This window comes from Thalassophryne amazonica, chromosome 9 (genome assembly GCF_902500255.1).
Source record: "Thalassophryne amazonica chromosome 9, fThaAma1.1, whole genome shotgun sequence".
Taxonomy (NCBI): domain Eukaryota; kingdom Metazoa; phylum Chordata; class Actinopteri; order Batrachoidiformes; family Batrachoididae; genus Thalassophryne; species Thalassophryne amazonica.
The window spans coordinates 81,253,795-81,268,846 of record NC_047111.1 but is presented as its reverse complement, the minus strand read 5'-3'; the positions used below and the strand labels follow the sequence as shown (position 1 = coordinate 81,268,846).

Sequence of the window (15,052 nt, the reverse complement as noted above, 5' to 3'; positions counted from 1 at the left end):
CATACTCTGCAGCTCCTTCTCAGACTCCCTGTTTCTAAGATGGGATTTTTCACACAACATTCTTCTTTATCTGTCTGAAGTCATATCTGAGTCAAAGTGCTGATGTTGAAATCCAGCCAATTTTCTTGATTCCACTGTGACTTGACGTTGCATAAGTTGTCCAGTTATCATACATTATATATGTATGTGTGCTCACTACCTGCAGCATTCCACAAAGACAAAATGACATGAACACAAGTTTTACCTCCTTTAACCTTTGAGTTCTGGGGTGGGGGTGTTGGGGTTTAGTTTCGGCGTGCCTGTTCCGCTCTGTCAGACTCTGCCAGAACACGTCTCTGTGCTTGTCAGACCAGTTTTCAGCCGGTTTCATGTTAAATCAGTTTGCTGTTCCAACAAGCTAAAGTTCCATACACTGGATTTAGGTAATATAGTTGATTAACAGGTTACACTTAACAGAGCTCAGAGGTTGCAAGGTCATCTTATCACTTCAAGGAAACAAAAGCCAGACCCAGGTGAGTGTTCTGCTTAGATCTGCATCACATTTGTGCTTTGTTTCTGAATGATATGTTTAACGTCACTGAAGACAGGTGCACTGACTGTATGTCACACTTCATAAGGCATCTTTAATGTCCCAAACACTCTTACTGCTTTACCTTCAAACCCTCATAATGTATGTTTGCTGATGACATGAAATTCATATTTAGCCTACAGAATATTGACTCGAGTTGTTTTTTATGTGTAATATCTCAATGTGATTAAAATACCTAATATAAAAAGTAAAATAAATAGGAACCCAAGTAGCAATATTGTTACAGTCAAAATATTAGTGATTTAGTCTATCAAATGTTGGATTGGAGCGAGTTGCAACATTTGATAAAAACCTGAGCACTTGTAACATATGTCACAGACATCTAAAACTTTTTTTTTTTAATAACAGCAGCATTTGAACATGCACAGTCAGACAGCTGTGATAGTTTAGGTTTATTTCTCATGAAAGTCCAACACAAATTAACTGTAAGAGGAAAATTTTAAACAATTTGTACACTGACATTTTTAATCTCTATCACAAAATCGGTGAAACCTTGTCAGCAGTGTTGCCACAGTTACTTTGAAAGGTTACATTAGTTAGTTTTTATACTCAACAAAAATATAAACGCAACACTTTTGGTTTTGCTCCCATTTTGCATGAGATTAACTCAAAGATCTAAAACTTTTTCCACATACACAATATCACCATTTCCCTCAAATATTGTTCACAAACCAGTCTAAATCTGTGATAGTGAGCACTTCTCCTTTGCTGAGATAATCCATCCCACCTCACAGGTGTGCCATATCAAGATGCTGATTAGACACCATGATTAGTGCACAGGTGTGCCTTAGACTGTCCACAATAAAAGGCCACTCTGAAAGGTGCAGTTTTGTTTTACTGGGGGGGGAAACCAGTCAGTATCTGGTGTGACCACCATTTGCCTCATGCAGTGCAACACATCTCCTTCGCATCATCCGTGAAGAGAACACCTCTCCAACGTGCCAAACGGCAGCAAATGTGAGCATTTGCCCACTCAAATCGGTTACAACGACGAACTGGAGTCAGGTCGAGACCCAGATGAGGACGACGAGCATGCAGATGAGCTTCCCTGAGACAGTTTCTGACAGTTTGTGCAGAAATTCTTTGGTTATGCAAACCGATTGTTCCAGCAGCTGTCCGAGTGGCTGGTCTCAGACTATCTTGGAGGTGAACATGCTGGATGTGGAGGTCCTGGGCTGGTGTGGTTACACGTGGTCTGCGGTTGTGAGGCTGGTTGGATGTACTGCCAAATTCTCTGAAACGCCTTTGGAGACGGCTTATGGTAGAGAAATGAACATTCAATACACGAGCAACAGCTCTGGTTGACATTCCTGCTGTCAGCATGCCAATTGCACGCTCCCTCAAATCTTGCGACATCTGTGGCATTGTGCTGTGTGATAAAACTGCACCTTTCAGAGTGGCCTTTTATTGTGGGCAGTCTAAGGCACACCTGTGCACTAATCATGGTGTCTAATCATCTTGATATGGCACACCTGTGAGGTGGGATGGATTATCTCAGCAAAGGAGAAGTGCTCACTATCACAGATTTAGACTGGTTTGTGAACAATATTTGAGAGAAATGGTGATATTGTATATGTGGAAAAAGGTTTAGATCTTTGAGTTCATCTCATACAAAATGGGAGCAAAACCAAAAGTGTTGCGTTTATATTTTTGTTGAGTGTAGTTACTTTATACTTTATTAACAGCTTTATGCGTTTACTTTATGAGGAGTTGCCGACAACTTGTAACTAATAATTAATGTAACTAATAAGGTAACTAGTCATCTAACTTGGTTATTCTTAAGATTGAGTAATCAGCAAAGTAACTAATCAGCAAAGTACCTAATAGTTACTTTTCTGAGTACTTAATCTTAAAAATAATAAGTTAGATTGCTTGATTAGTTACATTCAGCAGCTGCTGACAAGCTTTGTAAATGTGAACATCTTCTCATTTTATTTCACACATCTCTGACAGCAACTTGAATGTCTTTGGATTGTGGAGAAAACAAGACATTTTAAGATGCCGTCTTGAGGTTTGAGAAGCACTTTGATATTTTTCACTGTTTTCGGACATTTTATGGACCATAATATAATCTGTGTGTATGTTGAACTTGTAGAGATTTTCACTTATCTTGGCAGTGACATTCATGTCTCTGGGTTCTCAGCCTTTGAGATCAAGAGACCCCTGCGAAGATCTTATGCAGTCATGATGTCAATGGATAGAGGTGTTTGTGATGTTAAAGGTCTTTAGGGTTCTGTGACTTCCTGTCTTTAATGTATGGTTGTGAGACTTTGACACTAAACGGTGACCGAGGGTGACGACTTGATGTCTTTGGTACATACAACTGGAATGACTCAAACAAAAGGTTACTTTGAGAGACTGGAATGAGGTGTACTACTTGAACCATGACTGAACATCAGCTACATTATGGCCATGTATAATACAGAACACAGGTGCCTCAGTGCTGCAGCAGTACTCTGTTGCAATATTAAAAATGGTACATATTCTTAAAGATATGAGCACCCTGTGATTCACACTAGATTGATATTTATGGACAAAGGAGAAAAAAAAACTAATAAAGATGCATACAGTGTATCCAGAAAGTATTCACAGTACTTCGGTTTTCCACATTTTATGTTACAGCTTTATCCCAAAATGGAGTAAATTAATTTTTCCCCTCAAAATTCTACACACAACACCCCATAATGACAACATGAAAAAGTTTTGGTTTTAAATTTTTTGTAAATTTATTAAAAATAAAAAAGTAAGAAATCACATGTACATAAGTATTCACACCCTTTTCTCAGTACTTTGTTGATGCACCTTTGGCAGCAATTACAGCCTCAAGTCTTCTGGAATATGATTCCACAAGCTTGGTGCACCTATCTTTGGACAGTTTTGTCCATTCCTCGTTGTAGCACCTCTCAAACTCCATCAGGTTGGATGGTGAGCGTCGGTGCACAACCATTTTCAGATCTCTCCACAGATGTTCAGTCGGATTGAGGTCTGGGCTCTGGCTGGGCCACTCAAGGACAGAAGCAGGTTTTCATCCAGGATGTCTCTGTACATGCTGCATTCATCTTTCCCTCAATCCAGTTCTTGCCGCTGAAAAACATCCCCACAGCATGATGCTGCCACCACCATGCATCAGTAAAGGGATGGTGCCTGGTTTCTTCCAAACATGGCGCCTGGCATTCATGCCAAAGACATACCTGCCAACATTTGAATTTACCAATGTGGGACACCCATATGTGGCCGCAAGCACCAAGGGAGCGAAGTGTCCGGGGGCATACCCACACAAATGCAGGACGAGTGGGTGTCCTGCACACACTCAAGCGGGACACGGGACATGGAGTAAATACAAATACAGTTCAATCTTTGTCTCATCAGACCAGAACATTTTGTTTTGTGTAGTCTGAGAGTCCTTCAGGTGTCTTTTGGCAAACTCCAGGCGGGCTCCATGTGCATTTTACTAGGGAGTGACTTCCGTCTGGCACTCTACCATACAGTCCTGATTAGTGGATTGCTGCAGAGATGGTTATCCTTCTGGAAGGTTCTCCTCTCCCCACAGAGGAACGCTGGAGCTCTGACAGAGTGACCATCGAGTTCTTGGTCACCTCACTGATTAAGGCCCTTCTCCCCCGATCGCTCAGTTTAAACGGGCAGCCAGCTGTAGGAAGAGTCCAGGTGTATTTGATCTTCTTACATTTATGGATGATGGAGGCCACTGTGCTTGTTGGGACCTTCAAAGCAGCAGAAATGTTTCTGTACCCTTCCCCAGATTTGTGCCTTGAGACAATCCTGTGTCTGAGGTCTACAGAGAATTCCTTTGACTTCATGCTTGCTTTGGGCTTTGACATGCACTGTCAACTGTGAGACCTTATATGTAGACAGGTGTGTGACTTTCCAAATCATGTTCAATCGACTGAATTTACCCCAGGTGGACTCTAATTAAGCTGTAGAAACATCTCAAGGATGATCAGTGGAAACAGGATGCACCTGGGATCAATTTTGAGCTTCATGGCAAAGGCTGTGAATACTTATGTACATGTGATTTCTTAATTTTTTTATTCTTAATAAATTTACAAAAATCTAAAAAAAAAAACATTTTTCACATCGTCATTATGGGGTATTGTGTGTAGAAATTTGAGGAAAAAAAATTTCATTTATTTTTGAATAAGGCTGTAACAACAAAATGTGGAAAAGTAAGGCACTGTGAACACTTTCTGGATGCCTTGTAGGCAGTAATTCATTTGGGCTTTGTACTTGTCCTTTAAACACACACAACAAACAAACAAAACAATCCAGGTGACATAAATAAACAATCACAATCATGTCTCTCCAGGAACATGTAGTATAAAAGCTTTATAGCAGTGGTTCCCAAACTTTCTTCACTTGCGTACCCCTTCAGCCTTCTGAGTTCAACTCAAGTACCCCCTACTCACCCTCTGATTTTTTTCAATTAAAAAAAAGGTTATTAGAGAACGCATGCTACTACTTTATCATATATTGATTTATTAAATAATTGCAGAATTATCAGACAACACTTTTGAACCTGTGAATTTTTATTCAAAACTCTTAACTTTTATCAAGTTTTATGAACAGTATTCCAACTCCACACTTTTAATGCGAAGAATGTGCTTGGAAAGAGGCACACAACTCTGTTAGATCTGGTGTAATAGGTGAAAGTCTGAGTCTTAAGTCATTTTCAACACAAAGTCTTGCCCTGTACTTTGATTTCATATTTGTGAGAGCTGAAAATCCACTTTCACACAAATAAGTAGTAGCAAAGGGTATCAAAGTCTTCACAGCTCGTTTGGCTAGCACAGGTTGCTCTGTGAGTAGTCCGATCCAGAAATCTGGCAGTGATTTCTGATTAAATTCAACCTTTAAGGCTCCATCTGTGGCGATCTCAATAAGACTCTCCTGATCTGCTGTCGGTAAGTTTACAGGCACAGAGCTAAACGGGTGGCGTATCCATAGATCTGATCCATCAGACACCAGGAAATACCGGCATAGTTGTGCAGCCAGTTCACCAAGGTGAACAAGTAATGTCACGGTTCACACATTTTGTCAATGCAAGCTCATTTGTGCGCAAAAAGTCATGCAGCAAAGGAAAGGTCTCGGTTTTGTTGTTGTCCATGCAATTTGCCCAGAGGCTTAACTTCTTTATCATGGCCTCAACTTTATCTTGCACATTAAATATGGTTGCGGAAAGTCCTTGGAGTCCAAGATTCAATTCATTCAAACGAGAAAATATATCACACAGATAAGCCAGACGTGTAAGAAACTCTTGATTGTGCAACTGTTCTGAGAGTTGGTTTTTGTCTCTAACTTGCTTCTATCAGCCAGCTGACGGCTCTCACTGCCTGGAACGATGAGATTTATACACGAAGCTCACCTGAAATCAACCTTTGTAAATTAAATCTATTTTATTGACAAGTCTGACCCCTTTGAAAAGTGACAAAATTACATGTACTTGTACTGAGTTTAGCGATGTTTTCAATGGCCACCAGAGGCCGGAAAATGTAGCTGTATTTCTTACTTTCATTCTAACATGAATTCTGTGCAACATGTCCTTTAAATTGATCAGGTTTTCCTGTTAATCTGAAGTAAGGATGAAATCAGTGACCTGTTAGTTCTTTGAAAAATGCACAAAAACAAAACAAAGCAAACATTATATATAAAAAGACAATTTATTAAAATGACATATTTACAGCTAATAAAAAAATAAAGGATCAGATGATTTCTACAGGCCGCCTGAAGGTCAGGGACGAGATGGTTTGACCTTTTTAACCTGCACACAGAAACATAAAGAAACATATTATGACATCAGCTGCTAAAAACAAGTCACATGTGAGTGATGTCAACATCCAACATGTATTTTCTGACTCTTTACTCACCGTCCTGTTGGGCTTCCACGTTGGGTGGAGCTTGTAATGCAGCTGGCTTTCCTTTCGTGCCTCTTCAAAGTATTTCTCCTTCTGTTCTGAAGAAAGAGAATGCCACTGCAAACACAAGACAACACACGGTCAGTTAACACGCTCACTGACACCACCACAAGATCGTGCACATGCTCACCATCTCTCCCACAAGTTTGTTGACGATGGCACAGTCTCGAACGTTGTGCTGTGCCACCACAAGTGGGCGCTGCTCCTTCCTGAAGAGCATGAAGGCATTAGGGTTTTTTTTAACATAAGGTTTGGGCTCAGATGTGCTGGGAGGGACGTCAGGTCTCTGAGAGGCTGGAAGACTGGGAGGAGCAAAAGAGGTTGAAGCAGCAGGAATGGAGGGAGCCTGGTACAATGTGGGAGGGGCAGGAGTGTAGACAGGGACAACTGGCAACATAATGTTTTGTGGACCGGGAGTGCTGATGGTCTGAGGGCTTCCAAGGTCCATGATCAGGAGATCCTGATCCTGGAGATACAAACAAACACAACCAGTGATTACAAGATGTCATCTGTCCACATTTTCACAAATCCATCTCTCCATTCATTAAAATTCTTAATCACAACATAAAGTATCATAAAGTACCATAAAGTATCAACCCTACCTGTTCATCCCCAGGAGGTGCAGGAGGAAGAGCTGTGTGCTCCCTGAAACAGTGCATCATGACCTCGGCCATGTGCACCAGCCGGTCGGTCTCATTATCGTGGTGAAGCAGATCCATGCAGAATGAAGTATGAGAAAATTCCATGATGTCCACTAGAGTCAGAACACAACATCAATATTGATCATTATTTTATTAAAATGACACACATAAGAAAAACATAAAATGCAAAAGTTCAAAATTTAAATGGCCATTTAACAAGATTAGTTCAAATGGAACAAATGCGAAAAACGAAACACTTTAAGTAAAGTTAAATGATCTACAAAGAAAATTCAATCTAAAATTTCAGCGTAAAAACTAGAAAAACACGGGCAGAAGATGCCTCTGCTGAATAACAACATCCAACCTTTACCTGGTTTTAATGTGCCTGTATTCTGTTTAATATACATATTTAATTTTGAAGCACTTCGTGACATCTGGTGCTGAAAAGTTTCAGAAATAAACCCCTATGATGTGATGGGTGGAGTCAACTTATATCATTAAAACATTTGATTGGATAAACCCCTGAAGAAAAGTATTGACAAATCTAATGCAAACAGGTGGCAACATTAACTGGATGAATTATAGTTTGTATAGGTTCAGTATTAGTGAAGCCTAATTTTTCAAATCAGATGTCTTTAGATTTGCCTTCAAGTCAGGATCAATCTCGATCAGATTCTGATGTTGTGCTCATAAATACCAAGCACAAGATGAATGGTAATGAGTATAAATGTATGTATGTACGAGGTCTGTCCATAAAGTATAGGTCCTTTTTATTTTTTTCAAAAACTATATGGATTTCATTCATATGTTTTTATGTCAGACATGCTTGAACCCTCGTGCGCATGCGTGAGTTTTTCCACGCCTGTCGGTGACGTCATTCGCCTGTGAGCACTCCTTGTGGGAGGAGTCGTCCAGCCCCTCGTCGGAATTCCTTTGTCTGAGAAGTTGCTGAGAGACTGGCGCTTTGTTTGATCAAAATTTTTTCTAAACCTGTGAGACACATCGAAGTGGACATGGTTCGAAAAATTACGCTGGTTTTCAGTGAAAATTTTAACGGCTGATGAGAGATTTTGAGGTGACAATGTCGCTTTAAGGACTTCCCACGGAGCGAGACGTCGTGCAGCGCTCTCAGGCGGCGTCATCAGCCTGTTTCAAGCTGAAAACCTCCACATTTCAGGCTCTATTGATCCAGGACGTCGTGAGAGAACAGAGAAGTTTCAGAAGAAGTCGGTTTCAGCATTTTATCCGGATATTCCACTGTTAAAGGAGATTTTTTTAATGAAAGATGTGCGGACGGGTCCGCGCGTCCGCGACGCTCCCCCACAGGAAAAACACCTCCATTGGAAGCCTTAAGGACAAGTTGGAACATGTCCAGCTGTTAAACAATTTCTCATATACTCACTCCACTGAAAGCCATCAAAAGCCGCCTGGATTTTACAAATGGTTATCAACACGGAGGTGTTTTCCCTGTGCCGCCACACCGCTGCGTCGGCTGCGTCCCGACGCGCGGACCCGTCCGCACGTCTTTCATTAAAAAAATCTCCTTTAACTGTGGAATATCCGGATAAAGTGCTGAAACCGACTTCTTCTGAAACTTCTCTGTTGTCTCACGACGTCCTGGATCAGTAGAGCCTGAAATGTGGAGGTTTTAAGCTTGAAACAGGCTGATGACGCCGCCTGAGAGTGCTGCACGACGTCTCGCACTGTGGGAAGTCCTTAAAGCGACAGTGTCACCTCAAAATCTCTCATCAGCCATTAAAATTTTCACTGAAAACCAGCTTAATTTTTCGAACCGTGTCCACTTCGATGTATCTCACAGGTTTAGAAAAAATTTTGATCAAACAAAGCGCCAGTCTCTCAGCAACTTCTCAGACAAAGGAATTCCGGCGAGGGGCTGGACGACTCCTCCCACAAGGAGTGCTCACAGGCGAATGACGTCACCGACAGGCGTGGAAAAACTCACGCATGCGCACGAGGGTTCAAGCATGTCTGACGTAAAAACATATGAATGAAATCCATATAGTTTTTGAAAAAAATTAAAAGGACCTATACTTTATGGACAGCCCTCGTATGTATATAAGGGGTGGGCGTTCATAACCTTTGCTTCTGCTCACCCCCTTTTGGTCACACATGTCACTGTGGAATTGTCTTATGTATCAGTGTTTTGTTTTGTTGAGTCTGTGTGCCAAATAAATTCATTTATTCATTCATTCATTGATTCAGAATGTTGTCCTGCAGATGTTAGTCTAACTCAAAGCCACCTACCTTGATCCTGCACATCACTGTGAACCTGTTTTTAGTTTTTTGCCCTTAATGATGACTGAATGCATTTCCTATTTCAAATACATCATAAAGGAAAGTCTTGTCACTCTAATGTAAGGTTTTTTCCAGAGTAGGAAAAAATAGGCTCTAAGAAATGTGGAAAAGTCAAGAAATAAGTTTGTTTTTAGATCACCTTACTTGAGCTCAGTGTTACTCCAGAAAATTAAAAAGTGAAATCCGCTGAACATGAGTAAATAAATTTTAAAGTAATTTATTTTTTATTTTATGTCATGACAAATGACACAATGAGGCAACTTTAGAAAGAAACACCCCTCCACGAGTCTCTCCAACACTTTATGTTGGCCAATTTACATTTTATTCATATTCTGTTTTTAATCCTAATTGCCTTCAGCAACATTTTGGGTGTCACTGCCATAAATGTTGTGTGCCAACAATAAAAATATATGTGATCATAAATAAAATGTAGCTGTGAAAAGAAACTAAGCTGCTTTCTGTTTTGTATTTTCTCCCTGCTGCCTGGACAACAGAAACATTCTGTTTTTAGCTAATTCATGTTAATTTACTGTCAGTAATTTACATGCAATACTTCTTCATAATTTGGTGTGTATTTATGTCATTTAAATCACTTCAGTTTACCTGTTTGACAAAGTTGTGAGATAAATGTTTCTTACTGCTCCAAAGGTGTTGACAGTTTGGTGGTTGATGTGTTTCTGAATTAAAAGTCTGTGTGTTTTCTCATAATGTCAGTTTAGTGCTCAAATGTCATCAGATGAATTATTGTCTGGTTACCATGGAGCAAGTTGAGTCTAGTCTGGAGAAGTGGAGATATGCTTTGGAGAGAAGGGGAATGAAAGTCAGTAGAAGCAAGACTGAGTACATGTGTGTGAATGAGAGGGAGCCCAGTGGAATAGTGCAGTTACAAGGAGTAGAAGTGGTGAAAGTAGATGAGTTTAAATATTTGGGGTCAACTGTTCAAAGTAATGGAGAGTGTGGTAGAGAGGTGAAGAAGAGAGTGCAGGCAGGGTGGAGTGGGTGGAGAAAGGTGGCAGGAGTGATTTGTGACCGAAGAATATCAGCAAGGGTGAAGGGGAAAGTTTACAAAACAGTAGTGAGACCAGCTATGTTGTATGGTTTAGAGACGGTGGCACTAACAAAAAGACAGGAGGCAGAGCTGGAGGTAGCAGAGCTGAAGATGTTGAGATTCTCTTTGGGAGTGACAAGAATGGACAAGATTAGGAATGAACATATCAGAGGGACAGCTCAGGTGGGACGGTTTGGAGACAAAGTCAGAGAGGCGAGATTGAGATGGTTTGGACATGTGCAGAGGAGGGACCCAGGGTATATAGGGAGAAGGATGCTGAGGATGGAGCCACCAGGCAGGAGGAGAAGAGGGAGACCAAAGAGGAGGTTCATGGATGTGCTGAGAGAGGACATGCAGGTGGTTGGTGTGACAGAGGAAGATACAGAGGACAGGGTGAGATGGAAACGATTGATCTGCTCTGGCGACCCCTCACGGGAACAGCCGAAAGACAAAGAAGGTATTCAGAGTTTAAAGCAGGGGTGGGCAATCATGTGCCATGAAGGGCTGAGACACTGCAGGTTTTCCTTACAACCAACCACCTCAGCAGGTGATTTCATTGACAATCAGGTGTTTATATTCAGGGGAGAAGCTCATCAGCAACCCACCTGCTGAGGTGATTGGTTGCAAGGAAAACCTGCACTGTCTCGGCCCTCGTTGCCCACCCCTGGTTTAAAGTAATAGAAACCCAAATTTACTCAAAGTACAGTTTTTTTTTAAAGGGACCAGACACTTTTTTTTTTCTTTTTTTTTTTTTTTTACAAACTGATTGATTGTGGTGTTATCAAAGTGTTACCCAACAGAAGAAAGTTATTGTTTAGTTTTTCTCACCTGCTGCCTGGACAACAGGAACATTCTTTTAAAAATTCATATTAATTTACTGTCATTAATGTAAAAGCTTGTTTCATCTCAGTGACATTATCACAATATTTTACCCAGATACAGTAAATCCAGATAGAAATAGGCCGTGTACTTACTGTGTGCACTTTTGATTAAGTGATTTCAAATGGCACACCTTATCTTGTTCACTTACAACAGCATAGTAATTTACATGCAATACGTATTCATAATTTGGTGTGTACGAGGTCTATCAGAAAAGTATCCTACCTTTTTATTTTTTAAAAAACTATATGGATTTGAATGACGTGCGATTACACCAATCATGCTTGAACCCTCGTGCGCATGCGTGAGTTTTTTCACGCGTGTCGGTGACGTCATTTCCCTGTGGGCAGGCCTTGAGTGAGATGTGGTCCCGCCCTCTCGGCTGAATTCCTTTGTTTCACACGCTGCTCAAGACGGCGCGCGTTGCTTTATCAAAATTTTTTCTGGACCTGTGAGGAATATCCGAGTGGACACTATTCGAGAAATTAAGCTGGTTTTCAGTGAAAAGTTTAACGGCTGATGAGAGATTATGGGGTGTTTCTGTCGGTGTAAGGACTTCCCACGGAGCGGGATGTTGCGCAGCGCTTCCAGGCGCATTCGTCAGCCTGTTTCGACCTGAAAACATCCTAATTTAAGGCTTAATTCACCCAGGATGTCGTGAGAGAACAGAGAAGATTCAGAAGAGGCCGGCATGAGGACTTTATGCGGACATTCCACTGTTTAAGGACATTTTGTAATGAAAGACGTGCGCGCAAATTCGCCGAGTCGTCACGGAAACGACTCGGCGAATTTGTGTGCGCTGCGACAGGAAAAACACCTCCATGTTCAATCAACATTTATTTATAAAGCGCTTTACAGCACCGACTGGTGTCCAAAGTGCTTAACATTAAAAACACAAATTTACAAAATAAAACACATATAAAATAAAATTTTAAAACAACACATAAAAAAAAAACATAAAAATAACAGAACATGTCACCTCCCCACTAAGTGTTAAAAGCCAGTTTAAATAAATAAGTCTTTAACTTAGATTTAAAAAGTGCTAGGTCAGGAATAGTACGTAACTCAAGAGGTAGCTCATTCCACAGTCTGGGGCCAGCTACCGCGAAAGCATGATCACCCCAGCGTTTATATCTTGACCTTGGAACATCTAAGTAAAGCTGGCCAGACGCCCTTAACGTCCTACTGTAGGTGCGCAAAGTTAAAATTTCAGACAAGTAGGGAGGTGCAAGGCCATAAATAGCTTTAAAAACAAACATTAAAATTTTAAAATCAATTCAACTTGAAACGGTGAGACGCTGCCGCCTCGAAGTGCAGATCGCCGTCAGGCACCGTGGGCCGTCCTTACGGCGACACTACCAGACCGAAATCTCTCATCAGCCGTTAAAATTTTTACCGAAAACCAGCTGAATTTATTGAATGGTGTCCACTCAGTTGTGCCTTACAGCTTTGAAAAAATTTTGATCAAACAAAGCAACAGTCTCTGAGCCATTCCTAAACAATGAAAAAATCGACGAGAGGGTGGGCGACTCCTCACTCAAAGACTGCCCACAGGCAAATGACGTAACCGACAGGCGTGAAAAAACTCTCGCATGCCCACGAGGGTTCAAGCATGTCTGATGTAATCACACGTGATTCAAATCCATATGGTTTTTGAAAAAATAATAAGGTCGGATACTTTTCTAATAGACCTCGTATTTATGTCATTTCAATTTACCTGTTTGATAAAGTTCAGAGATAAATGTTTCTTATTGCTCCAAAGGTGTGAACAGTTTGGTGGTTGATGTGTTTCTGAATTCAAAGTCTCTGTTTTCTCATTATAATGTCAGTTTGGTGCTCAAAGGTCATCAGATGAATTGTTGTCTGGTTACTATGGAAACATGTCTGATATTTAAAGCAACATGCACATCACATATTTTACTCCACAGTTTTAGCAAAAATGCTACATTTTATGGTTTCATGGTGTGTGTGTGTGTGTGTGTGTGTGTGTGTGTGTGTGTGTGTGTGTGTGTGTGTGTGTGTGTGTGTGTGTGTGTGTGTGTGTGTGTGTGTGTGCGCGCGCGCGCAGCATATACATGGGTAAAGAGGTGGCCTGTGGATCAGAGACCAACCCAGGCTAACCTTCGTTCAGCTGTGTATTAAATCCTATGGGATGGCGCGAGTACACGTCACTTTCAGCGAAGTGGCAAATCCTAAGGCAAGAATTTGTACTTTTGCGACTGGTCACTCGATAAAATCATGTTCGGGCTGCATTGCGTGTTTATTGAAATGAGCTGATTTGGTTTTTGTCTCTAACTTGTTTCCATCAGCCAGCTGATGGCTCTCACTGCCTGGAAAAATGAGATTTATACACCAAGCTCACCTGAAATCAATCTTTGTACATTAAATTCACTTTATCGACAAAGTAATTTATTTTTTATTTTATGTCATGACGAATGACACAATGAGGCGACTTTAGAAAGAAACACCACTCTACGTGTCTCTGCAACACTTTATGTTGGCCAATTTACATTTTATTCACATTCTGTATTTAATCCTAATTGCCTTCAGCAATACTTTGGGTGTCACTGCCATAAATGTTAAGTGTGCCAACATTAAAAATATATGTGATCATAAATAAAATGTAGCTATGAAAAGAAACTAAGCTGCTTTCTGTTGTGTTTTTTCTCCCTGCTGCCTGGACAACAGGAACATTCTATTTTTAATTCATGTTATTTTACTGTCAGTAATGTAAAAACTTGTTTCATCTCAGTGACATTATCAGATTGCTTCACAATATTTTACTCAGATACAGTAAATCCACATGGAATTTAAGATAAGATAAGACTTTATTGATCTCACAGTGGATGAATTCACATGTTACATCAGCTCTTAAAAAACACACAAGATGAGTGTGAGTGGAGGAAGATGTGCATCAAACAGCATGTACAAGATAAGCAATAATAATAATACTTGTAACAATACAATAAAATAAGAATATATATATATATATATATATATATATATATATATATATATATATATATATATATATATATATATATATATATATATATATATATATATATATATATATATATATATATACACTCAACAAAAATATAAACGCAACACTTTTGGTTTTGCTCCCATTTTGTATGAGATGAACTCAAAGATCTAAAACTTTTTCCACATACACAATATCACCATTTCCCTCAAATATTGTTCACAAACCAGTCTAAATCTGTGATAGTGAGCACTTCTCCTTTGCTGAGATAATCCATCCCACCTCACAGGTGTGCCATACCAAGATGCTGATTAGACACCATGATTAGTGCACAGGTGTGCCTTAGACTGTCCACAATAAAAGGTCACTCTGAAAGGTGCAGTTTTGTTTTATTGGGGGGGGATACCAGTCAGTATCTGGTGTGACCACCATTTACCTCATGCAGTGCAACACATCCCCTTCACATAGTGGCCACATTGTGGCCTGTGGAATGGTGGTCCACTCCTCTTCAATGGCTGTGCGAAGTTGCTGGATATTGGCAGGAACTGGTACACGCTGTCGTATATGCCGGTCCAGAGCATCCCAAACATGCTCAATGGGTGACATGTCCGGTGAGTATGCCGGCCATGCAAGAACTGGGACATTTTCAGCTTCCAAGAATTG

The 15,052-nt window shown here is 40.5% G+C and overlaps 1 protein-coding gene across 1 annotated transcript in view; it reads left to right on the top strand.

Annotated features, from left to right (window-relative positions):
• The first annotated feature begins 319 nt into the window (after positions 1 to 319).
• LOC117517504 (calpain-5-like) overlaps positions 320 to 15,052 on the top strand; it is a 63,460-nt gene continuing 48,727 nt past the window's right edge. Inside the window, exon 1 of the mRNA XM_034178532.1 lies at positions 320 to 512. The gene's annotated coding sequence lies outside the window, so the exon portion shown is untranslated. The remainder of the gene's footprint in view (positions 513 to 15,052) is intronic.